Consider the following 26,017-nt stretch of genomic DNA (forward strand, 5'->3'; position numbering starts at 1 on the left):
AAAAACAATTCATAATACGATCATATTTTTACATATAAACACAGTGTTACAAAACAGACATAATACACTGGCATATTGACTAGATAAATACTCTTAACAGTCTATAAAGATATATTGATTCTTCATCAAGCATAGTCCAACACAACATTCCTACATATTATATTTAAATAGTTTTACAGTATTGATTGAATTTATATATTGAAAGGTTTCTGGTTTGCGCAGTGAAATTATTCCATTTCTTTATTGCTCTGAATCAAAATGTTGTTTTTCCTATTTCTCTTTTCTGTCTTGATAACAAATAGATGGAGGCCAATCTATTCCTCGTGTTTACTGAATGTCTGTCTCTTACCAACTGAATACGGTTGTGAATGGGATTCGGGTCCGTTTTAAAACGGTGTACATTATGAAATAAAATAAGCATTTTTTTATCAATTATCTTGTTGATTTGACGACCAACCAAGAGCATTGCACATGACTGTATTCTTAGAGGCAGATCTCAGACCACTCAGACTGCAGTCTTCTGCCAGTAGAGCAGAACACGTTGTCACGGTAATGCCTTCTTTGTCCACAAGGTGGGCCAATAGACTAACGGACCAAACATCACCAAACCATGTCACTGATTACGTTGTTTTTTTGTGTGTGTGGGGGGGGGGGGACACACACTTAAAGCATTTTCAATATTCAAATAAATACAGGATTGTTCAAATTCCTGTTTCATGACTAGAAAAAATATATAAACAAAATTCTGCAGTTTATGGGGATATTTTCCAGATTTGCATGTGATGTTAAAAAGCAGTATGTCAACGAAAAGCACACGTAGTAAGGTATTTAAACACACATCCCTCTATACATACCACTATGGGGACTTGTCTCTTAGTTTACAGCCTCAGTAAGGTATTTAAACACACATCCCTCTATACATACCACCATGGACACGTCTCTTAGTTTACAGCCTCTGGATAAATCTCTGTAGGACAAATAACAGTCCTGTAACCTACTGTAGGACTGAATACACCTCTGTAGGACAAATAACAGTCCTGTAACCTACTGTAGGACTGAATACACCTCTGTAGGACAAATAACAGTCCTGTAACCTACTGTAGGACTGAATACACCTCTGTAGGACAAATAACAGTCCTGTAACCTACTGTAGGACTGAAGTATAGGACTGAATAAACCTCTGTAGGACAAATAACAGTCCTGTAACCTACTGTAGGACTGAAGCTATAGGACTGAATAAACCTCTGTAGGACACATTACAGTACTGTAACCTAGGACTGAAGTTATAGGACTGAATAAACCTCTGTTGGAAGCTGTAAGACATCCGAAGAGTACCAGACTCAGGGTAGGCAGGTGTGTGTGTACAGCTGCAGTGACAACCCAGCAGCATGGTCTCGTAAATTAAGTTAACACCGCCTCCTGCTGCTATGTGCCGCAATGTCCCTGTAACCATGCACACAACCAGAGGAGAACAAAGATCAGAGGAGACCAGAGGAGACTAGAGGAGACTAGAGGAGACAAGTGGAGAACATAGATCAGAGGAGACCAGAGGAGACTAGAGGAGAACAGAGGAGACCAGAGGTGACAGAGGAGACCAGAGGAGAACAGAGGAGAACAGAGGTGACTAGAGGAGACAAGAGGAGAACAGAGGTGACTAGAGGAGACTAGAGGAGAACAGAGGAGACCAGAGGAGGACAGAGGAGACCAGAGGAGACCAGAGGAGAACAGAGGAGATTAGAGGAGAACATAGGAGACCAGAGGAGAACAGATGAGACTAGAGGAGAACAGAGGAGACTAGAGGAGACTAGAGACCAGAGGAGAACAGAGGAGAACTGAGACCAGAGGAGAATAGGGGAGACTAGAGGATACCAGAGGATACCAGAGGATACCAGAGGAGAACAGAGGAGACTAGAGGAGACTAGAGGAGACCAGAGGAGACCAGAGGAGACTAGAGGAGACCAGAGGAGAACAGAGGAGACCAGAGGAGAACAGAGGAGACTAGAGGAGACTAGAGGAGACCAGAGGAGAACAGAGGAGACGAGAGGAGAACAGAGGAGACTAGAGGAGACTAGAGGAGAACAGAGGAGCCCATAGGAGACTAGAGGAGAACAGAGGAGACTAGAGGTGACTAGATACCAGAGGAGAACAGAGGAGCCCAGAGGAGAACAGATGAGACTAGAGGAGACTAGAGACCAGAGGAGAACAGAGACCAGAGGAGAATAGAGGAGACTAGAGGAGCCCAGAGGAGAACAGAGGAGACTAGAGGAGACTAGAGACCAGAGGAGAACAGAGGAGAATAGAGGAGACCAGAGGAGAACAGAGGAGACAAGAGGAGACAAGAGGAGACTAGAGGAGACCAGAGGAGAACAGAGGAGAACAGAGGAGACAAGAGGAGAACAGAGGAGACAAGAGGAGAACAGATGAGAACAGAGGAGACTAGAGGAGAACAGATGAGAACAGAGGAGACTAGAGGAGAACAGATGAGAACAGAGGAGACTAGAGGAGAACAGATGAGAACAGAGGAGACAAGTGGAGACTAGAGGAGCCTAGAGGAGACTAGAGGAGACCAGAGGAGAACAGAGGAGACAAGAGGAGAACAGAGGAGACTAGAGGAGAACAGAGGAGACTAGAGGAGAACAGATGAGAACAGAGGAGACAAGAGGAGGACAGAGGAGAACAGAGGAGACTAGAGGAGACTAGAGGAGACTAGAGGAGACTAGAGGAGAACAGAGGAGACCAGAGGAGAACAGAGGAGAACAGAGGAGACAAGAGGAGAACAGATGAGAACAGAGGAGACCAGAGGAGGACAGAGGAGAACAGAGGAGACTAGAGGAGACTAGATACCAGAGGAGACCAGAGGAATGTGTCATGTGTAAAAGAACCCACAACCTCCCCTCTCCTGCCCTGCCCTCCCCTCTCCTGCTCTCCCCTCTCCTGCCCTCCCCTCTCCTACTTTCCCCTCCCCTCTCCTGCCCTGCCCTGCCCTCCCCTCCCCTGCCCTGTGTTGTGTAATCCTGGCATTGCGGTAGAGGGTCTGGGTCAATAATCATTCCTTGGGTGATTAATAAAAGCTGACATGCCTCCCCCCACCTCTCCCTCATCCCTCCCCCTCCCTCCCCCTCTACCTCTTCCTCCCTCCTGAGGGAAAGACTGATGGCAGGATTCTAATGAGAGAGGAGTCCCCCCCCCCTCTCTCTCTCCCTCCTCCTCCCCTCTCTCTCTATGGTCTCTGTGTAAATGTCCTTGGTTGTTCAGGGCCTAGGGGAAGGAGAGCACTGGGAAGTTGGCCATGCATACACTACAGTAATGCTGCTGAGAGGAGTAAGACACACGGTGTGAAACCAGTAGTGTGTGTGTGTGTGTGTGTGTGTGTGTGTGTGTGTGTGTGTGTGTGTGTGTGTGTGTGTGTGCCTGCAGGTACATGTGTGAATGGGGACTTCAGGAAACAGCAGAGGGAACACCCACTCTATCCACATCGAAGAGACAGCCTTGGAGAAGGTGGAAAGTTTTAAGTTCCTGGGCGTACACATTACAGACACGCTGAATTGGTCCACTCACACAGACAGTCTGGTGAAGAAGGCACAGCAGAGCCTCTTCACCCTCAGGAGGCTGAAGAAATGTGTCTTGCCACCTAAAACCCTGACAAACTTTTATAGATGCACAATCGAGAGCATCCTGTCGGGCTGTATCACCGCCTGGTACGGCAACTGCTCCGCCCACAACCGTAAGGCTCTCCAGAGGGTAGTGAGGTCTGTACAACGCATCCCCGGGGGCAAACTACCTGCCCTCGAGGACACCTACACCTCCCGATGACACAGGAAGGCCAAAAATATAATCATGGACAACAACCACCCGAGCCACTGCCTGTTCTCCCCGCTATCATCCAGAAGGCGAGGTCAGTACAGGTGCATCAAAGCTGGGACCGAGAGACTGAAAAACAGCTTCTGTCTCAAGGCCATCAGACTGATAAACAGCCATCACTAACTCAGAGAGGCTGCTGCCAACATACTGACCCAAATCACTGGCCTCTTTAAACAATCACAATGTCACTCTAAATAATGGCACTATAATAATGTCTACATATCCTACATTACTCATCCCAGATGTATATACTGTATTTATACCATCTATTGTATCTTGCCTATGCCGCTCGGCCATCGCTCATCCATATATTTATATGTACATATTCTCATTCACCCCTTTAGATTTCAGTGTATTAGGTAGATGTTGTGGAATTGTTAGATTACTTGATTACTTGTTAGATATTACCACACTGTCGGAACAAGAAACACAAGCATTTCACTACCCTCGCATTAATTAACATCTGCTAACCATGTGTATGTGACCAATAAAATGTGATTAGATTTTGACATAAGGGGACATGCTCTCTGCTCGGTGCTCCAACCCTGCTGTTGCTCTGTTAAAAACCTCCCAGGCTCCATCTTCCCCTGGCTCTCTTCTGGGAGATCTCACCCTGTCCGAGCCACCACAAAAACACACACACACACACACACACATATACACACACACATCCACATCCCCAGTGGTTGAGCTCCCTCAAAGGAGCACATCCCCTCTCATCACCAGCGCTCCTCCAGCTCTCTTCTCTCGAGTCCAAGCTCTCCCTCAGTCCAGAAGGAATCAGCCTCTCATTGGTCCCAGCTCTCCCTCTGTCTAGAAGGAATCAGCCTCTCATCAGTCCAATACAGTCCCATCCCTCCCTCAGTCCAGAAGGAATCAGCCTCTCATCAGTCCCATCTCTCCCTCAGTCCAGAAGGAATCAGCCTCTCATCAGTCCCATCTCTCCCTCTGTCTAGAAGGAATCAGCCTCTCATCAGTCCCATCTCTCCCTCAGTCCAGAAGGAATCAGCCTCTCATCAGTCCCATCTCTCCCTCAGTCCAGAAGGAATCAACCTCTCATCAGTCTAATCTCTCCCTCAGTCCAGAAGGAATCAGCCTCTCATCAGTCTAATACAGTCCCAGCTCTCCCTCAGTCCAGAAGGAATCAGCCTCTCATCAGTCCCATCTCTTCCTCAGTCCAGAAGGAATCAGCCTCTCATCAGTCCCATCTCTCCCTCAGTCTAGAAGGAATCAGCCTCTCATCAGTCCAATACAGTCCCATCTCTCCCTCAGTCCAGAAGGAATCAGCCTCTCATCAGTCCCATCTCTTCCTCAGTCCAGAAGGAATCAGCCTCTCATCAGTCCCATCTCTCCCTCAGTCTAGAAGGAATCAGCCTCTCATCAGTCCAATACAGTCCCATCTCTCCCTCAGTCCAGAAGGAATCAGCCTCTCATCAGTCCCATCTCTCCCTCAGTCCAGAAGGAATCAGCCTCTCATCAGTCTAATACAGTCCCAGCTCTACCTCAGTCCAGAAGGAATCAGCCTCTCATCAGTCCCATCTCTCCCTCAGTCCAGAAGGAATCAGCCTCTCATCAGTCCCATCTCTTCCTCAGTCCAGAAGGAATCAGCCTCTCATCAGTCCCATCTCTCCCTCAGTCCAGAAGGAATCAGCCTCTCATCAGTCTAATACAGTCCCAGCTCTACCTCAGTCCAGAAGGAATCAGCCTCTCATCAGTCCCATCTCTCCCTAAGTCCAGAAGGAATCAGCCTCTCATTCCCACTAGTCTTCTCATTCTCAGAACTCCTACACTGTTGTATCCCTTCAACCAGTCCTGGCAGCCCACACATTTCTGGAATAACACTTTGAACTTTATGTTGCACTGTGTTGGGTCCCTAATGTGGTAAACAAGCTCTCATAATCTCTTTAAATCATCCTGATGTCATTCCTCCATTCAGACCTCAGCATCCAGTCACCTGATGTCATTCCTCCATTCAGACCACAGCATCCAGTCACCTGGTGTCATTCCTCCATTCAGACCTCAGCATCCAGTCACCTGATGTCATTCCTCCATTCAGACCACAGCAGCCAAGTCACCTGATGTCATTCCTCCATTCAGACCACAGCATCCAGTCACCTGATGTCATTCCTCCATTCAGACCACAGCATCCAGTCACCTGGTTAGCAGATGTTATTGGTCACATACACATGGTTAGCAGATGTTATTGGTCACATACACATGGTTAGCAGATGTTATTGGTCACATGGTTAGCAGATGTTATTGGTCACATACACATGGTTAGCAGATGTTATTGGTCACATACACATGCTTAGCAGATGTTATTGGTCACATACACATGGTTAGCAGATGTTATTGGTCATACACATGGTTAGCAGATGTTATTGGTCACATACACATGGTTAGCAGATGTTATTGGTCACATACACATGGTTAGCAGATGTTATTGGTCACATGGTTAGCAGATGTTATTGGTCATACACATGGTTAGCAGATGTTATTGGTCACATACACATGGTTAGCAGATGTTATTGGTCACATACACATGGTTAGCAGATGTTATTGGTCATACACATGGTTAGCAGATGTTATTGGTCACATACACATGGTTAGCAGATGTTATTGGTCACATACACATGGTTAGCAGATGTTATTGGTCACATACACATGGTTAGCAGATGTTATTGGTCATACACATGGTTAGCAGATGTTATTGGTCACATACACATGGTTAGCAGATGTTATTGGTCACATACACATGGTTACCAGATGTTAATGTGAGTGTAGCGAAATGCTTGTGCTTCTAGTTCCGACAACGCAGTAATAACCAACGAGTAATCTAACCTAACAATTTCACAACAACTACCTTATACACACAAGTGTAAAGGGATAAAGAATATGTACATAAAAGATATATGAATGAGTGATGGTACAGAACGGCATAGGCAAGATGCAGTAGATGGTATCGAGTACAGTATATACATATGAGATGAGTAATGTAGGGTATTTAAACATTATATTAAGTAGCATTGTTAAAAGTGGCTAGTGATACATGTATTACATAAAGATGCAGTAGATGGTATCGAGTACAGTATGTGAGATGAGTAATGTAGGGTATACTTAGGCAATAGGATGCAATTTGGGATGCACACTACTGTCTGTCTGTCTGACTGTCTGTCTGTCTGTCTGTCTGTCTGTCTGTCTGTCTGTCTGTCTGTCTGTCTGTCTGTCTGTCTGTCTGTCTGTCTGTCTGTCTGTCTGTCTGTCTGTCTGTCTGTCTGTCTGTCTGTCTGTCTGTCTGTCAGCAGAAATGGGTCACCATGAATATGCTTGTACAGGGACTAGTTAAAGCCCTCCTCATTCTCCATTGTGAGACACCAGCTTATAGCCCTGAGGCTATTAGCTCCTACTTGTATACACTCTTAGAATGAAAGGTCGTATCTAGCGGCAGGTACCATTGGGACAGTAACCGAAAGGTTGCTGGATTCAGGGATTTTACTTAGCTCAGGGATTCAGGGATTTTACTTAGCTCAGGGATTCAGGGATTTTACTTAGCTCAGGGATTCAGGGATTTTACTTAGTTCAGGGATTCAGGGATTTTACTTAGCTCAGGGATTCAGGGATTTTACTTAGCTCAGGGATTCAGGGATTTTATTTAGCTCAGGGATTCAGGGATTTTACTTAGCTCAGGGATTCAGGGATTTTACTTAGCTCAGGGATTCAGGGATTTTACTTAGCTCAGGGATTCAGGGATTTTACTTAGTTCAGGGATTCAGGGATTTTACTTAGCTCAGGGATTCAGGGATTTTACTTAGCTCAGGGATTCAGGGATTTTACTTAGCTCAGGGATTCAGGGATTTTACTTAGCTCAGGGATTCAGGGATTTTATTTAGCTCAGGGATTCAGGGATTTTACTTAGCTCAGGGATTCAGGGATTTTATTTAGCTCAGGGATTCAGGGATTTTACTTAGCTCAGGGATTCAGGGATTTTACTTAGCTCAGGGATTCAGGGATTTTACTTAGCTCAGGGATTCAGGGATTTTACTTAGCTCAGGGATTCAGGGATTTTATTTAGCTCAGGGATTCAGGGATTTTACTTAGCTCAGGGATTCAGGGATTTTACTTAGCTCAGGGATTCGATCAAGCAACCTTTCGGTTACTGGCCCAATGCTCTAACCACCGCCCCAAAGATTAAGGCAGCCCCCCGCACCTCTCTGATTCAGAGACAGAGAGAGAGAGAGAGAGAGAGAGAGAAGGAGAGGGAGAGAAAAAAGGAGAGGGGGAGAGAGAGAGAAAAGGAGAGTGAGAGAGAGAAAAGGAGAGGGAGAGAGAGAGAGAGAGAGAGAGAAGGAGAAGGAGAGAGAGAGAGAGAGAGTGAGAGAAAAGGAGAGGGAGAGAGAGAGAGAAAAGGAGCGAGAGCGAGAGAGAGAAAAGGAGAGGGAGAGAGAGAGAGAGAGAGAAAAGGAGAGGGAGAGAGAGAGAGAAAAGGAGAGGGAGAGAGAGAGAGAAAAGGAGAGGAGAGAGAGGGAGAAAAGGAGAGGGAGCGAGAGAGAGAGAGAAAATGAGAGAGAAAAGGAGACAGAGAGAGAGAGAGAGAGAGAGAGGAGAGAGAGAGAGAGAGAGAGAGAGAGAGAGAGAGAGAGAGAGAGAAAGGAGAGAGAAAGGGAGACAGAGAGAGAGAGAGAGAGAGAGAGAGAGAGAGAGAGAGAGAGAGAGAAAGGAGAGAGAAAGGGAGACAGAGAGAGAGAGAGAGAGAGAGAGAGAGAGAGAGAGAGACAGAGAGAGAGAGAGAGAGAGAGAGAGAGAGAGAGAGAGAGAGAGAGAGATATACAGGTCACTGGTGATTCTATTTAAAGTACGGTGGACTACATACACACTCTACTGAGGGATGTGTCCATCTGCTGTTATCACAGTTGGGGGACTGAAACATTACAAACTGAAATCCATTTCTATCTAAACAAATCAGACAGGAGGAGGAAAAGCATCTCACCTGGAACGACCTATTCTGGGGTTCAAATCCATTTGGAGAATCAAAAGGTTTTTAATCAAACAGATTGAAAACAGATTGAAAACCATTATTGTGAATCATTTTTAGTTTTTTTTTACAAGATCAGATAACATTTTCAACGGGACAACACTAACAACAATAACCAATGGTCAAAATAGCCATGCATTGTACAGTAACTATAAGCATAACTATGAGAAGATAAGCTACAACATCGTATCGGGATATAACGCAATCGTTACGAATGTTAAGAGCTAATTACACCCTGACCATAGTTTGCTTTGTATGTTTCTATGTTTTGTTTGGTCAGGGTGTGATCTGAGTGGGCATTCTATGTTGGATGTCTAGTTTGTCTATTTCTATGTTTGGGCCTGATATGGTTCTCAATCAGAGGCAGGTGTTAGTCCTTGTCTCTGATTGGGAACCATATTTAGGTAGCCTGTTTTGTGTGGGGTTTTGTGGGTGGTTGTTTCCTGTCTTTGTCGCACCAGATAGGGCTGTTTCCTGTCTTTGTTGCACCAGATAGGGCTGTTTCCTGTCTTTGTGTTTGTTGCACCAGATGGGGCTGTTTCCTGTCTTTGTGTTTGTTGCACCAGATGGGGCTGTTTCCTGTCTTTGTGTTTGTTGCACCAGATAGGGCTGTTTCCTGTCTCTGTGTTTGTTGCACCAGATAGGGCTGTTTCCTGTCTCTGTGTTTGTTGCACCAGATAGGGCTGTTTCCTGTCTTTGTGTTTGTTGCACCAGATAGGGCTGTTTCCTGTCTTTGTGTTTGTTGCACCAGATAGGGCTGTTTCCTGTCTCTGTATTTGTTGCACCAGATTGGGCTGTTTCCTGTCTGTGTTTGTTGCACCAGATAGGGCTGTTTCCTGTCTTTGTGTTTGTTGCACCAGAAAGGCCTGTTTCCTGTCTTTGTGTTTGTGGCACCAGATAGGGCTGTTTCCTGTCTTTGTGTTTGTGGCACCAGATAGGGCTGTTTCCTGTCTTTGTGTTTGTTGCACCAGATAGGGCTGTTTCCTGTCTTTGTGTTTGTGGCACCAGATAGGGCTGTTTCCTGTCTTTGTGTTTGTGGCACCAGATAGGGCTGTTTCCTGTCTTTGTGTTTGTTGCACCAGATAGGGCTGTTTCCTGTCTTTGTGTTTGTTGCACCAGAAAGGGCTGTTTCCTGTCTTTGTGTTTGTTGCACCAGATAGGGCTGTTTCCTGTCTTTGTGTTTGTTGCACCAGATAGGGCTGTTTCCTGTCTTTGTGTTTGTTGCACCAGATAGGGCTGTTTCCTGTCTTTGTGTTTGTTGCACCAGATAGGGCTGTTTCCTGTCTTTGTGTTTGTTGCACCAGATAGGGCTGTTTCCTGTCTTTGTGTTTGTTGCACCAGATAGGGCTGTTTCCTGTCTCTGTGTTTGTTGCACCAGATAGGGCCGTTTCCTGTCTTTGTGTTTGGTGCACCAGATAGGGCTGTTTCCTGTCTCTGTGTTTGTTGCACCAGATAGGGCCGTTTCCTGTCTCTGTGTTTGTTGCTCCAGATAGGGTTGTTTCCTGTCTTTGTGTTTGTTGCACCAGATAGGGCTGTTTCCTGTCTCTGTGTTTGTTGCTCCAGATAGGGCTGTTTCCTGTCTCTGTGTTTGTTGCTCCAGATAGGGCTGTTTCCTGTCTCTGTGTTTGTTGCTCCAGATAGGGCTGTTTCCTGTCTCTGTGTTTGTTGCACCAGAGAGGGCTGTTTCCTGTCTCTGTGTTTGTTGCACCAGATAGGGCTGTTTCCTGTCTGTGTTTGTTGCACCAGATAGGACTGTTTCGGTTTTGCCACATGTATTGTTTTGCATTACGTTCATGGTGAGTTTTCCTCTATTAAAAACATGAACTATAACCACGCTGCGTTTTGGTCCGCTTCTCCTTCCCAGGAGGAAAACCGTTACACATGGAGGACATGTGCAGGTTGGTTGGTCTGTCAGACACTGTCCCTCATCTTACGGCAGGCAGCAATGTAGTGCGCTGCCAACCCACAGCTCTCTGCGTCTTCCCCAAACAGGACGGGGAGCCTACTCTCACCAGGTCTTTGAAACCTTGAATAAGGGTTTCACATTTGGGGAAATGTTTTATATTTTTTACATTTTGTCAGGAAATGCAGCTCTGTCTCAGGATCTCTCTCTCTCTCTTTCTCTCTCTCTCCATGTCTCTGTCTCTCTCTCCTCTCGCTCTCTCTCCATGTCTCTCTCTGTCTCTCCATCTCTCTATCTCCATGTATCCATGTCTATCTCCCTCCCTCCCTCTCTGTCTCTCTCCTATCTCTGTCTCTGTCTCTCTCTCTATCAATGCCGCCTCAGCAACAACTCTCTATTGCCAGTCTGTGTTCCTCCTGCATACCACTGGAGTGAAGTCATGAATCAACTGATGCCTTCTTCCCTGGGAGCCAGTCAGTATCACAGCAGTCAGTACCACAGCAGTCAGTATCACAGCAGTCAGCAGTCAGTACCACAGCAGTCAGTATCACAGCAGTCAGTATCACAGCAGTCAGCAGTCAGTATCACAGCAGTCAGTATCACAGCAGTCAGCAGTCAGTACCACAGCAGTCAGTACCACAGCAGTTAGTATCACAGCAGTCAGCAGTCAGTACCACAGCAGTCAGTATCACAGCAGTCAGTACCACAGCAGTCAGTATCACAGCAGTCAGTATCACAGCAGTCAGTACCACAGCAGTCAGTATCACAGCAGTCAGCAGTCAGTACCACAGCAGTCAGTACCACAGCAGTCAGTATCACAGCAGTCAGTACCACAGCAGTCAGTATCACATCAGTCAGCAGTCAGTACCACAGCAGTCAGTATCACAGCAGTCAGTATCACAGCAGTCAGTATCACAGCAGCCAGTATCACAGCAGTCAGTACCACAGCAGTCAGCAGTCAGCAGTCAGTATAACAGCAGTCAGCAGTCAGTATCACAGCAGTCAGTATCACAGCAGTAAGCAGTCAGTACCACAGCAGTCACTATCACAGCAGTAAGCAGTCAGTACCACAGCAGTCAGTATCACAGCAGTCAGTACCACAGCAGTCAGCAGTCAGTATCACAGCAGTCAGTACCACACCAGTCAGTATCACAGCAGTCAGTACCATAGCAGTCAGCAGTCAGTATCACAGCAGTCAGTACCACACCAGTCAGTATCACAGCAGTCAGCATTCAGCAGTCAGCAGTCACTATCACAGCAGTCAGTACCACAGCAGTCACTATCACAGCAGTAAGCAGTCAGTACCACAGCAGTCAGTACCACACCAGTCAGTATCACAGCAGTCAGCATTCAGCAGTCAGTATCACAGCAGTCAGTACCACAGCAGTCAGTACCACAGCAGTCAGTACCACAGCAGTCAGTATCACAGCAGTCAGCAGTCAGTATCACAGCAGTCAGCAGTCAGTATCACAGCAGTCAGCATTCAGCAGTCAGTATCACAGCAGTCAGCAGTCAGTATCACAGCAGTCAGTATCACAGCAGTCAGTACCACAGCAGTCAGTATCACAGCAGTCAGTACCACACCAGTCAGTATCACAGCAGTCAGTACCACAGCAGTCAGCAGTCAGTATCACAGCAGTCAGTACCACACCAGTCAGTATCACAGCAGTCAGCAGTCAGTATCACAGCAGTCAGTATCACAGCAGTCAGTATCACAGCAGTCAGTACCACACCAGTCAGTATCACAGCAGTCAGTAACACAGCAGTCAGCAGTCAGTATCACAGCAGTCAGTATCACAGCAGCCAGTATCACAGCAGTCAGTATCACAGCAGTCAGCAGCCAGTATCACAGCAGTCAGTATCACAGCAGTCAGTACCACAGCAGTTAGTATCACAGCAGTCAGCAGTCAGTACCACAGCAGTCAGTATCACAGCAGTTAGTATCACAGCAGTCAGCAGTCAGTACCACAGCAGTCAGTATCACAGCAGTCAGTATCACAGCAGTCAGTACCACAGCAGTCAGTATCACAGCAGTCAGCAGTCAGTACCACAGCAGTCAGTACCACAGCAGTCAGTATCACAGCAGTCAGTACCACAGCAGTCAGTATCACATCAGTCAGCAGTCAGTACCACAGCAGTCAGTATCACAGCAGTCAGTACCACAGCAGTCAGTACCACAGCAGTCAGTATCACAGCAGTCAGTATCACAGCAGCCAGTATCACAGCAGTCAGTACCACAGCAGTCAGCAGTCAGCAGTCAGTATAACAGCAGTCAGCAGTCAGTATCACAGCAGTCAGTATCACAGCAGTAAGCAGTCAGTACCACAGCAGTCACTATCACAGCAGTAAGCAGTCAGTACCACAGCAGTCAGTATCACAGCAGTCAGTACCACAGCAGTCAGCAGTCAGTATCACAGCAGTCAGTACCACACCAGTCAGTATCACAGCAGTCAGTACCACAGCAGTCAGCAGTCAGTATCACAGCAGTCAGTACCACACCAGTCAGTATCACAGCAGTCAGCATTCAGCAGTCAGCAGTCACTATCACAGCAGTCAGTACCACAGCAGTCACTATCACAGCAGTAAGCAGTGAGTACCACAGCAGTCAGTACCACACCAGTCAGTATCACAGCAGTCAGCATTCAGCAGTCAGTATCACAGCAGTCAGTATCACAGCAGTCAGTATCACAGCAGTCAGTACCACAGCAGTCAGTACCACAGCAGTCAGCAGTCAGTATCACAGCAGTCAGCAGTCAGTATCACAGCATTCAGCAGTCAGTATCACAGCAGTCAGCAGTCAGTATCACAGCAGTCAGTATCACAGCAGTCAGTACCACAGCAGTCAGTATCACAGCAGTCAGTACCACACCAGTCAGTATCACAGCAGTCAGTACCACAGCAGTCAGCAGTCAGTATCACAGCAGTCAGTACCACACCAGTCAGTATCACAGCAGTCAGCAGTCAGTATCACAGCAGTCAGTATCACAGCAGTCAGTACCACACCAGTCAGTATCACAGCAGTCAGTAACACAGCAGTCAGCAGTCAGTATCACAGCAGTCAGTATCACAGCAGCCAGTATCACAGCAGTCAGTATCACAGCAGTCAGCAGCCAGTATCACAGCAGTCAGTATCACAGCAGCCAGTATCACAGCAGTCAGTATCACAGCACTAAGCAGTCAGTACCACAGCAGTCAGTATCACAGCAGTCAGCAGTCAGTATCACAGCAGTCAGTATCACAGCAGCCAGTATCACAGCAGTCAGTACCACAGCAGTCAGCAGTCAGTACCACAGCAGTCAGTATCACAGCAGTCAGCAGTCAGTATCACAGCAGCCAGTATCACAGCAGTCAGTATCACAGCAGTCAGTATCACAGCAGTAAGCAGTCAGTACCACAGCAGTCAGTATCACAGCAGTCAGCAGTAAGTATCACAGCAGTCAGTATCACAGCAGCCAGTATCACAGCAGTCAGTACCACAGCAGTCAGCAGTCAGTACCACAGCAGTCAGTATCACAGCAGTAAGCAGTCAGTACCACAGCAGTCAGTATCACAGCAGTCAGCAGTCAGTATCACAGCAGTCAGTATCACTGCAGTCAGTACCACAGCAGTCAGCAGCCAGTATCACAGCAGTCAGTATCACAGCAGTCAGCAGTCAGTACCACAGCAGTCAGTATCACAGCAGTCAGCAGTCAGTATCACAGCAGTCAGTACCACAGCAGTCAGTTCCACAGCAGTCAGCAGTCAGTACCACAGCAGTCAGTACCACAGCAGTCAGCAGTCAGTAACACAGCAGTCAGTACCAAAGCAGTCAGTATCACAGCAGTCAGTACCACAGCAGTCAGTAGCTCTGGGTTTGACCTTGGCCCTATGGCTCCTGGCCCAGTGTGTGTGTGTGTGTGTGTGTGTGTGTGAGTGTATCCATGGCTCAGCAGGCATCAGGCTTCCAGCTCAATGGAATCAAAAAGAACACACACTCCCTCCTCCTCCTTCCTCTTCCTCCACTAACCAGAGATCTGAAAGGATTTGCTGTGATAGATCAGAACGTGTGTCCTGCTGCACGCATCACATCCTGGGGAAGAGGAAGAGGGTTATCAGACAGCTTCCCCCCTCAGATATCAGCCTGGGTCTGGTCACTATGTCAGACATCAGCCTGGTCTGGTCAGACATCAGCCTGGTCTGGTCACTATGTCAGACATCAGCCTGGTCTGGTCACTATGTCAGACATCAGCCTGGGTCTGGTCAGCATGTCAGACATCAGCCTGGGTCTGGTCAGACATCAGCCTGGGTCTGGTCACTATGTCAGATATCAGCCTGGTCTGGTCAGACATCAGCCTGGTCTGGTCAGACATCAGCCTGGGTCTGGTCACTATGTCAGACATCAGCCTGGGTCTGGTCACTATGTCAGACATCAGCCTGGTCTGGTCAGACATCAGCCTGGGTCTGGTCAGACATCAGCCTGGGTCTGGTCACTATGTCAGACATCAGCCTGGGTCTGGTCAGCATATCAGACATCAGCCTGGGTCTGGTCACTATGTCAGACATCAGCCTGGGTCTGGTCAGACATCAGCCTGGGTCTGGTCACTATGTCAGACATCAGCCTGGGTCTGGTCAGACATCAGCCTGGGTCTGGTCACTATGTCAGACATCAGCCTGGGTCTGGTCACTATGTCAGACATCAGCCTGGGTCTGGTCACTATGTCAGACATCAGCCTGGGTCTGGTCACTATGTCAGATATCAGCCTGGGTCTGGTCAGACATCAGCCTGGGTCTGGTCAGCATGTCAGACATCAGCCTGGGTCTGGTCAGACATCAGCCTGGGTCTGGTCAGACATCAGCCTGGGTCTGGTCAGACATCAGCCTGGGTCTGGTCAGACATCAGCCTGGGTCTGGTCACTATGTCAGACATCAGCCTGGGTCTGGTCACTATGTCAGATATCAGCCTGGGTCTGGTCACTATGTCAGACATCAGCCTGGGTCTGGTCAGACATCAGCCTGGGTCTGGTCACTATGTCAGACATCAGCCTGGTCTGGTCACTATGTCAGACATCAGCCTGGTCTGGTCAGACATCAGCCGGGTCTGGTCACTATGTCAGACATCAGCCTGGGTCTGGTCAGACATCAGCCTGGGTCTGGTCAGCATGTCAGACATCAGCCTGGGTCTGGTCACTATGTCAGACATCTGCCTGGGTCTGGTCACTATGTCAGACATCAGCCTGGGTCTGGTCAGACATCAGCCTGGGTCTGGTCAGCATGTCAGACATCAGCCTGGGTCTGGTCACTATGTCAGACATCAGCCTGGTCTGGTCACTATGTCAGACATCAGCCTGGTCTGGTCACTATGTCAGACATCAGCCTGGGTCTGGTCACTATGTCAGACATCAGCCTGGGTCTGGTCAGACATCAGCCTGGGTCTGGTCACTATGTCAGACATCAGCCTGGTCTGGTCAGACATCAGCCTGGGTCTGGTCACTATGTCAGACATCAGCCTGGGTCTGGTCAGACATCAGCCTGGGTCTGGTCACTATGTCAGACATCAGCCTGGGTCTGGTCAGACATCAGCCTGGGTCTGTTCACTATGTCAGACATCAGCCTGGGTCTGGTCACTATGTCAGACATCAGCCTGGGTCTGGTCACTATGTCAGACATCAGCCTGGTCTGGTCAGACATCAGCCTGGGTCTGGTCACTATGTCAGACATCAGCCTGGGTCTGGTCACTATGTCAGATATCAGCCTGGGTCTGGTCAGACATCAGCCTGGGTCTGGTCAGCATGTCAGACATCAGCTTGGGTCTGGTCAGCATGTCAGACATCAGCCTGGGTCTGGTCAGCATGTCAGACATCAGCCTGGGTCTGGTCAGACATCAGCCTGGGTCTGGTCAGACATCAGCCTGGGTCTGGTCACTATGTCAGACATCAGCCTGGGTCTGGTCACTATGTCAGATATCAGCCTGGGTCTGGTCACTATGTCAGACATCAGCCCTGGGTCTGGTCAGACATCAGCCTGGGTCTGGTCACTATGTCAGACATCAGCCTGGGTCTGGTCACTATATCAGACATCAGCCTGGTCTGGTCACTATGTCAGACATCAGCCTGGTCTGGTCACTATGTTAGACATCAGCCTGGTCTGGTCAGACATCAGCCTGGGTCTGGTCACTATGTCAGACATCAGCCTGGGTCTGGTCACTATGTCAGACATCAGCCTGGGTCTGGTCACTATGTCAGACATCAGCCTGGGTCTGGTCAGACATCAGCCTGGGTCTGGTCACTATGTCAGACATCAGCCTGGTCTGGTCAGACATCAGCCTGGGTCTGGTCACTATGTCAGACATCAGCCTGGTCTGGTCACTATGTCAGACATCAGCCTGGGTCTGGTCACTATGTCAGATATCAGCCTGGGTCTGGTCACTATGTCAGACATCAGCCTGGGTCTGGTCAGACATCAGCCTGGGTCTGGTCAGCATGTCAGACATCAGCCTGGGTCTGGTCACTATGTCAGACATCAGCCTGGGTCTGGTCACTATGTCAGACATCAGCCTGGGTCTGGTCAGACATCAGCCTGGTTCTGGTCAGCATGTCAGACATCAGCCTGGGTCTGGTCACTATGTCAGATATCAGCCTGGGTCTGGTCACTATGTCAGACATCAGCCTGGGTCTGGTCACTATGTCAGATATCAGCCTGGTCTGGTCAGACATCAGCCTGGGTCTGGTCACAATGTCAGACATCAGCCTGGTCTGGTCACTATGTCAGACATTAGCCTGGTTCTGGTCACTATGTCAGACATCAGCCTGGTTCTGGTCACTATGTCAGACATCAGCCTGGGTCTGGTCACTATGTCAGATATCAGCCTGGGTCTGGTCACTATGTCAGACATCAGCCTGGGTCTGGTCAGACATCAGCCTGGGTCTGGTCACTATGTCAGACATCAGCCTGGGTCTGGTCACTATGTCAGATATCAGCCTGGGTCTGGTCACTATGTCAGACATCAGCCTGGGTCTGGTCACTATGTCAGATATCAGCCTGGGTCTGGTCACTATGTCAGACATCAGCCTGGGTCTGGTCAGACATCAGCCTGAGTCTGGTCACTATGTCAGATATCTGATCAGACATCAGCCTGGTCTGGTCAGACCTCAGCCTGGGTCTGGTCACTATCAGCCTGGGTCTGGTCACTATCAGCCTGGGTCTGGTCAGGAAGGCTGTGAGACAAACTTCTATTTGACCCCACGACACACTGAAGCACCCATGTCAGTCAGTCAGATGAAATTTAGCCCTAATGTCAGTCAGTCAGATAAAATGGGCCCTAATGTCAGTCAGTCAGATAAAATGTCAGATATCAGCCTGGGTCTGGTCACTATGTCAGACATCAGCCTGGGTCTGGTCAGACATCAGCCTGGGTCTGGTCACTATGTCAGACATCAGCCTGGGTCTGGTCACTATGTCAGACATCTGCCTGGGTCTGGTCACTATGTCAGACATCAGCCTGGGTCTGGTCAGACATCAGCCTGGGTCTGGTCAGCATGTCAGACATCAGCCTTGGTCTGGTCACTATGTCAGACATCAGCCTGGTCTGGTCACTATGTCAGACATCAGCCTGGTCTGGTCACTATGTCAGACATCAGCCTGGGTCTGGTCACTATGTCAGACATCAGCCTGGGTCTGGTCAGACATCAGCCTGGGTCTGGTCACTATGTCAGACATCAGCCTGGTCTGGTCAGACATCAGCCTGGGTCTGGTCACTATGTCAGACATCAGCCTGGGTCTGGTCAGACATCAGCCTGGGTCTGGTCACTATGTCAGACATCAGCCTGGGTCTGGTCAGACATCAGCCTGGGTCTGTTCACTATGTCAGACATCAGCCTGGGTCTGGTCACTATGTCAGACATCAGCCTGGGTCTGGTCACTATGTCAGACATCAGCCTGGTCTGGTCAGACATCAGCCTGGGTCTGGTCACTATGTCAGACATCAGCCTGGGTCTGGTCACTATGTCAGATATCAGCCTGGGTCTGGTCAGACATCAGCCTGGGTCTGGTCAGCATGTCAGACATCAGCTTGGGTCTGGTCAGCATGTCAGACATCAGCCTGGGTCTGGTCAGCATGTCAGACATCAGCCTGGGTCTGGTCAGACATCAGCCTGGGTCTGGTCAGACATCAGCCTGGGTCTGGTCACTATGTCAGACATCAGCCTGGGTCTGGTCACTATGTCAGATATCAGCCTGGGTCTGGTCACTATGTCAGACATCAGCCCTGGGTCTGGTCAGACATCAGCCTGGGTCTGGTCACTATGTCAGACATCAGCCTGGGTCTGGTCACTATATCAGACATCAGCCTGGTCTGGTCACTATGTCAGACATCAGCCTGGTCTGGTCACTATGTTAGACATCAGCCTGGTCTGGTCAGACATCAGCCTGGGTCTGGTCACTATGTCAGACATCAGCCTGGGTCTGGTCACTATGTCAGACATCAGCCTGGGTCTGGTCACTATGTCAGACATCAGCCTGGGTCTGGTCAGACATCAGCCTGGGTCTGGTCACTATGTCAGACATCAGCCTGGTCTGGTCAGACATCAGCCTGGGTCTGGTCACTATGTCAGACATCAGCCTGGTCTGGTCACTATGTCAGACATCAGCCTGGGTCTGGTCACTATGTCAGATATCAGCCTGGGTCTGGTCACTATGTCAGACATCAGCCTGGGTCTGGTCAGACATCAGCCTGGGTCTGGTCAGCATGTCAGACATCAGCCTGGGTCTGGTCACTATGTCAGACATCAGCCTGGGTCTGGTCACTATGTCAGACATCAGCCTGGGTCTGGTCAGACATCAGCCTGGTTCTGGTCAGCATGTCAGACATCAGCCTGGGTCTGGTCACTATGTCAGATATCAGCCTGGGTCTGGTCACTATGTCAGACATCAGCCTGGGTCTGGTCACTATGTCAGATATCAGCCTGGTCTGGTCAGACATCAGCCTGGGTCTGGTCACAATGTCAGACATCAGCCTGGTCTGGTCACTATGTCAGACATTAGCCTGGTTCTGGTCACTATGTCAGACATCAGCCTGGTTCTGGTCACTATGTCAGACATCAGCCTGGGTCTGGTCACTATGTCAGATATCAGCCTGGGTCTGGTCACTATGTCAGACATCAGCCTGGGTCTGGTCAGACATCAGCCTGGGTCTGGTCACTATGTCAGACATCAGCCTGGGTCTGGTCACTATGTCAGATATCAGCCTGGGTCTGGTCACTATGTCAGACATCAGCCTGGGTCTGGTCACTATGTCAGATATCAGCCTGGGTCTGGTCACTATGTCAGACATCAGCCTGGGTCTGGTCAGACATCAGCCTGAGTCTGGTCACTATGTCAGATATCTGATCAGACATCAGCCTGGTCTGGTCAGACCTCAGCCTGGGTCTGGTCACTATCAGCCTGGGTCTGGTCACTATCAGCCTGGGTCTGGTCAGGAAGGCTGTGAGACAAACTTCTATTTGACCCCACGACACACTGAAGCACCCATGTCAGTCAGTCAGATGAAATTTAGCCCTAATGTCAGTCAGTCAGATAAAATGGGCCCTAATGTCAGTCAGTCAGATAAAATGGGCCCTAATGTCAGTCAGTCAGATAAAATGGGCCCTAATGTCAGTCAGTCAGTCAGATAAAATGTTCCTTCTGCCCTCCCCCCTACCCCCTCCCCTTCTGCCCTCCCCCTCCCCCTGGCCCTTCTGCCCTCCCCCTTACCCCCTCCCCTTCTGCCCTCACCCTACCCCTGGTCCTTCTGCCATCAACATCCTCTCAAAATGGGGTCGGTAATATCTCCGCATGTGTTCTTGTTGCGCATGTGTTTGTCATGTAGCTCTGCTGACGGCTGTATACATGTGGGAGGTGGGCAGTGATTTTGTGGTCTCCCATGCTAGGTGTCGTGTCCTGCTAGGGGTCATGTCCTGCTAGGGGTCGTGTCCTGTCACTATGTCAGACATCAGCCTGGGTCTGGTCACTATGTCAGACATCAGCCTGGGTCTGGTCAGACATCAGCCTGGGTCTGGTCACTATGTCAGACATCAGCCTGGTCTGGTCAGACATCAGCCTGGGTCTGGTCACTATGTCAGACATCAGCCTGGGTCTGGTCAGACATCAGCCTGGGTCTGGTCACTATGTCAGACATCAGCCTGGGTCTGGTCAGACATCAGCCTGGGTCTGTTCACTATGTCAGACATCAGCCTGGGTCTGGTCACTATGTCAGACATCAGCCTGGGTCTGGTCACTATGTCAGACATCAGCCTGGTCTGGTCAGACATCAGCCTGGGTCTGGTCACTATGTCAGACATCAGCCTGGGTCTGGTCACTATGTCAGATATCAGCCTGGGTCTGGTCAGACATCAGCCTGGGTCTGGTCAGCATGTCAGACATCAGCTTGGGTCTGGTCAGCATGTCAGACATCAGCCTGGGTCTGGTCAGCATGTCAGACATCAGCCTGGGTCTGGTCAGACATCAGCCTGGGTCTGGTCAGACATCAGCCTGGGTCTGGTCACTATGTCAGACATCAGCCTGGGTCTGGTCACTATGTCAGATATCAGCCTGGGTCTGGTCACTATGTCAGACATCAGCCCTGGGTCTGGTCAGACATCAGCCTGGGTCTGGTCACTATGTCAGACATCAGCCTGGGTCTGGTCACTATATCAGACATCAGCCTGGTCTGGTCACTATGTCAGACATCAGCCTGGTCTGGTCACTATGTTAGACATCAGCCTGGTCTGGTCAGACATCAGCCTGGGTCTGGTCACTATGTCAGACATCAGCCTGGGTCTGGTCACTATGTCAGACATCAGCCTGGGTCTGGTCACTATGTCAGACATCAGCCTGGGTCTGGTCAGACATCAGCCTGGGTCTGGTCACTATGTCAGACATCAGCCTGGTCTGGTCAGACATCAGCCTGGGTCTGGTCACTATGTCAGACATCAGCCTGGTCTGGTCACTATGTCAGACATCAGCCTGGGTCTGGTCACTATGTCAGATATCAGCCTGGGTCTGGTCACTATGTCAGACATCAGCCTGGGTCTGGTCAGACATCAGCCTGGGTCTGGTCAGCATGTCAGACATCAGCCTGGGTCTGGTCACTATGTCAGACATCAGCCTGGGTCTGGTCACTATGTCAGACATCAGCCTGGGTCTGGTCAGACATCAGCCTGGTTCTGGTCAGCATGTCAGACATCAGCCTGGGTCTGGTCACTATGTCAGATATCAGCCTGGGTCTGGTCACTATGTCAGACATCAGCCTGGGTCTGGTCACTATGTCAGATATCAGCCTGGTCTGGTCAGACATCAGCCTGGGTCTGGTCACAATGTCAGACATCAGCCTGGTCTGGTCACTATGTCAGACATTAGCCTGGTTCTGGTCACTATGTCAGACATCAGCCTGGTTCTGGTCACTATGTCAGACATCAGCCTGGGTCTGGTCACTATGTCAGATATCAGCCTGGGTCTGGTCACTATGTCAGACATCAGCCTGGGTCTGGTCAGACATCAGCCTGGGTCTGGTCACTATGTCAGACATCAGCCTGGGTCTGGTCACTATGTCAGATATCAGCCTGGGTCTGGTCACTATGTCAGACATCAGCCTGGGTCTGGTCACTATGTCAGATATCAGCCTGGGTCTGGTCACTATGTCAGACATCAGCCTGGGTCTGGTCAGACATCAGCCTGAGTCTGGTCACTATGTCAGATATCTGATCAGACATCAGCCTGGTCTGGTCAGACCTCAGCCTGGGTCTGGTCACTATCAGCCTGGGTCTGGTCACTATCAGCCTGGGTCTGGTCAGGAAGGCTGTGAGACAAACTTCTATTTGACCCCACGACACACTGAAGCACCCATGTCAGTCAGTCAGATGAAATTTAGCCCTAATGTCAGTCAGTCAGATAAAATGGGCCCTAATGTCAGTCAGTCAGATAAAATGGGCCCTAATGTCAGTCAGTCAGATAAAATGGGCCCTAATGTCAGTCAGTCAGTCAGATAAAATGTTCCTTCTGCCCTCCCCCCTACCCCCTCCCCTTCTGCCCTCCCCCTCCCCCTGGCCCTTCTGCCCTCCCCCTTACCCCCTCCCCTTCTGCCCTCACCCTACCCCTGGTCCTTCTGCCATCAACATCCTCTCAAAATGGGGTCGGTAATATCTCCGCATGTGTTCTTGTTGCGCATGTGTTTGTCATGTAGCTCTGCTGACGGCTGTATACATGTGGGAGGTGGGCAGTGATTTTGTGGTCTCCCATGCTAGGTGTCGTGTCCTGCTAGGGGTCATGTCCTGCTAGGGGTCGTGTCCTGCTAGGGGTCGTGTCCTGCTAGGGGTCGTGTCCTGCGTTGCCCAGTGTTAGCAGTCCGGCTGTCTTGTCTACGACTGTACGTGTGGTCAGTTGTATAAAGTTTTCCTCTGTAGAGATCAGGACAGATTTAGAGCCACAGTCCCTCCTAGGAGACATAATAACTGAGAATATGTGACAACCACTGATACACACACACACACACACAAATACAGACTCAACCACACACATGCCCAGACCGGCAGACCGAGGAGCACTAACACGGGAGTGTGGTAGTGAGACTTCTGAGAGTAAATATTGAGTGAGTAATTACGGACTTGGTCTCCACGCATAACAAGAATGTGACAGCGGATTACGAGCGGTTGTGGATATACAAGACACGTCTCTGTTTTACAGCCTGTTTACTGACTGCTTCCGACAGGCTGCTCTGAAGCTGATCACAGTGTTGTGACTGGAGAAATAAAGAGGAATCTATATCTTATTAATGACCTGTTTAACTAGTAGAATATATAACTAACCCTCATGTAACCACTACCCTATTAATGACCTGTTTAACTAGTAGAATATATAACTAACCCTCATGTAACCACTACCCTATTAATGACCTGTTTAACTAGTAGAATATATAACTAACCCTCATGTAACCACTACCCTATTAATGACCTGTTTAACTAGTAGAATATATAACTAACCCTCATATAACCACTGACTACCCTATTAATGACCTGTTTAACTAGTAGAATATATAACTAACCCTCATGTATCCACTGACTACCCTATTAATGACCTGTTTAACTAGTAGAATATATAACTAACCCTCATGTAACCACTGACTACCCTATTAATGACCTGTTTAACTAGTAGAATATATAACTAACCCTCATGTAACCACTGACTACCCTATTAATGACCTGTTTAACTAGTAGAATATATAACTAACCCTCATGTAACCACTACCCTATTAATGACCTGTTTAACTAGTAGAATATATAACTAACCCTCATATAACCACTGACTACCCTATTAATGACCTGTTTAACTAGTAGAATATATAACTAACCCTCATATAACCACTACCCTATTAATGACCTGTTTAACTAGTAGAATATATAACTAACCCTCATATAACCACTACCCTATTAATGACCTCTTTAACTAGTAGAATATATAACTAACCCTCATGTAACCACTGACTACCCTATTAATGACCTGTTTAACTAGTAGAATATATAACTAACCCTCATGTAACCACTGACTACCCTATTAATGACCTGTTTAACTAGTAGAATATATAACTAACCCTCATGTAACCACTACCCTATTAATGACCTGTTTAACTAGTAGAATATATAACTAACCCTCATGTAACCACTACCCTATTAATGAACTGTTTAACTAGTAGAATATATAACTAACCCTCATGTAACCACTACCCTATTAATGACCTGTTTAACTAGTAGAATATATAACTAACCCTCATATAACCACTACCCTATTAATGACCTGTTTAACTAGTAGAATATATAACTAACCCTCATATAACCACTACCCTATTAATGACCTCTTTAACTAGTAGAATATATAACTAACCCTCATGTAACCACTGACTACCCTATTAATGACCTGTTTAACTAGTAGAATATATAACTAACCCTCATGTATCCACTGACTACCCTATTAATGACCTGTTTAACTAGTAGAATATATAACTAACCCTCATGTAACCACTACCCTATTAATGACCTGTTTAACTAGTAGAATATATAACTAACCCTCATGTATCCACTGACTACCCTATTAATGACCTGTTTAACTAGTATAATATATAACTAACCCTCATGTAACCACTGACTACCCTATTAATGACCTGTTTAACTAGTAGAATATATAACTAACCCTCATGTAACCACTACCCTATTAATGACCTGTTTAACTAGTAGAATATATAACTAACCCTCATGTATCCACTGACTACCCTATTAATGACCTGTTTAACTAGTAGAATATATAACTAACCCTCATGTAACCACTGACTACCCTATTAATGACCTGTTTAACTAGTAGAATATATAACTAACCCTCATGTAACCACTGACTACCCTATTAATGACCTGTTTAACTAGTAGAATATATAACTAACCCTCATATAACCACTACCCTATTAATGACCTGTTTAACTAGTAGAATATATAACTAACCCTCATGTAACCACTGACTACCCTATTAATGACCTGTTTAACTAGTAGAATATATAACTAACCCTCATATAACCACTACCCTATTAATGACCTGTTTAACTAGTAGAATATATAACTAACCCTCATATAACCACTACCCTATTAATGACCTGTTTAACTAGTAGAATATATAACTAACCCTCATATAACCACTGACTACCCTATTAATGACCTGTTTAACTAGTAGAATATATAACTAACCCTCATATAACCACTGACTACCCTATTAATGACCTGTTTAACTAGTAGAATATATAACTAACCCTCATGTAACCACTGACAACCCTATTAATGACCTGTTTAACTAGTAGAATATATAACTAACCCTCATATAACCACTAACTACCCTATTAATGACCTGTTTAACTAGTAGAATATATAACTAACCCTCATGTAACCACTACCCTATTAATGACCTGTTTAACTAGTAGAATATATAACTAACCCTCATATAACCACTACCCTATTAATGACCTGTTTAACTAGTAGAATATATAACTAACCCTCATGTATCCACTGACTACCCTATTAATGACCTGTTTAACTAGTAGAATATATAACTAACCCTCATATAACCACTACCCTATTAATGACCTGTTTAACTAGTAGAATATATAACTAACCCTCATGTAACCACTGACTACCCTATTAATGACCTGTTTAACTAGTAGAATATATAACTAACCC

The 26,017-nt window shown here is 47.7% G+C and overlaps 1 protein-coding gene across 1 annotated transcript in view; it reads right to left on the reverse strand.

Annotated features, from left to right (window-relative positions):
* LOC118943892 (receptor-type tyrosine-protein phosphatase epsilon) overlaps positions 1-26,017 on the reverse strand; it is a 157,684-nt gene that overhangs the window by 37,852 nt on the left and 93,815 nt on the right. The gene's annotated exons all lie outside the window — the stretch shown is intronic.

The sequence above is a fragment of the Oncorhynchus mykiss genome, unplaced genomic scaffold, assembly GCF_057628025.1.
Source record: "Oncorhynchus mykiss isolate SJ-2025 unplaced genomic scaffold, ASM5762802v1 scaffold103, whole genome shotgun sequence".
NCBI lineage: Eukaryota > Metazoa > Chordata > Actinopteri > Salmoniformes > Salmonidae > Oncorhynchus > Oncorhynchus mykiss.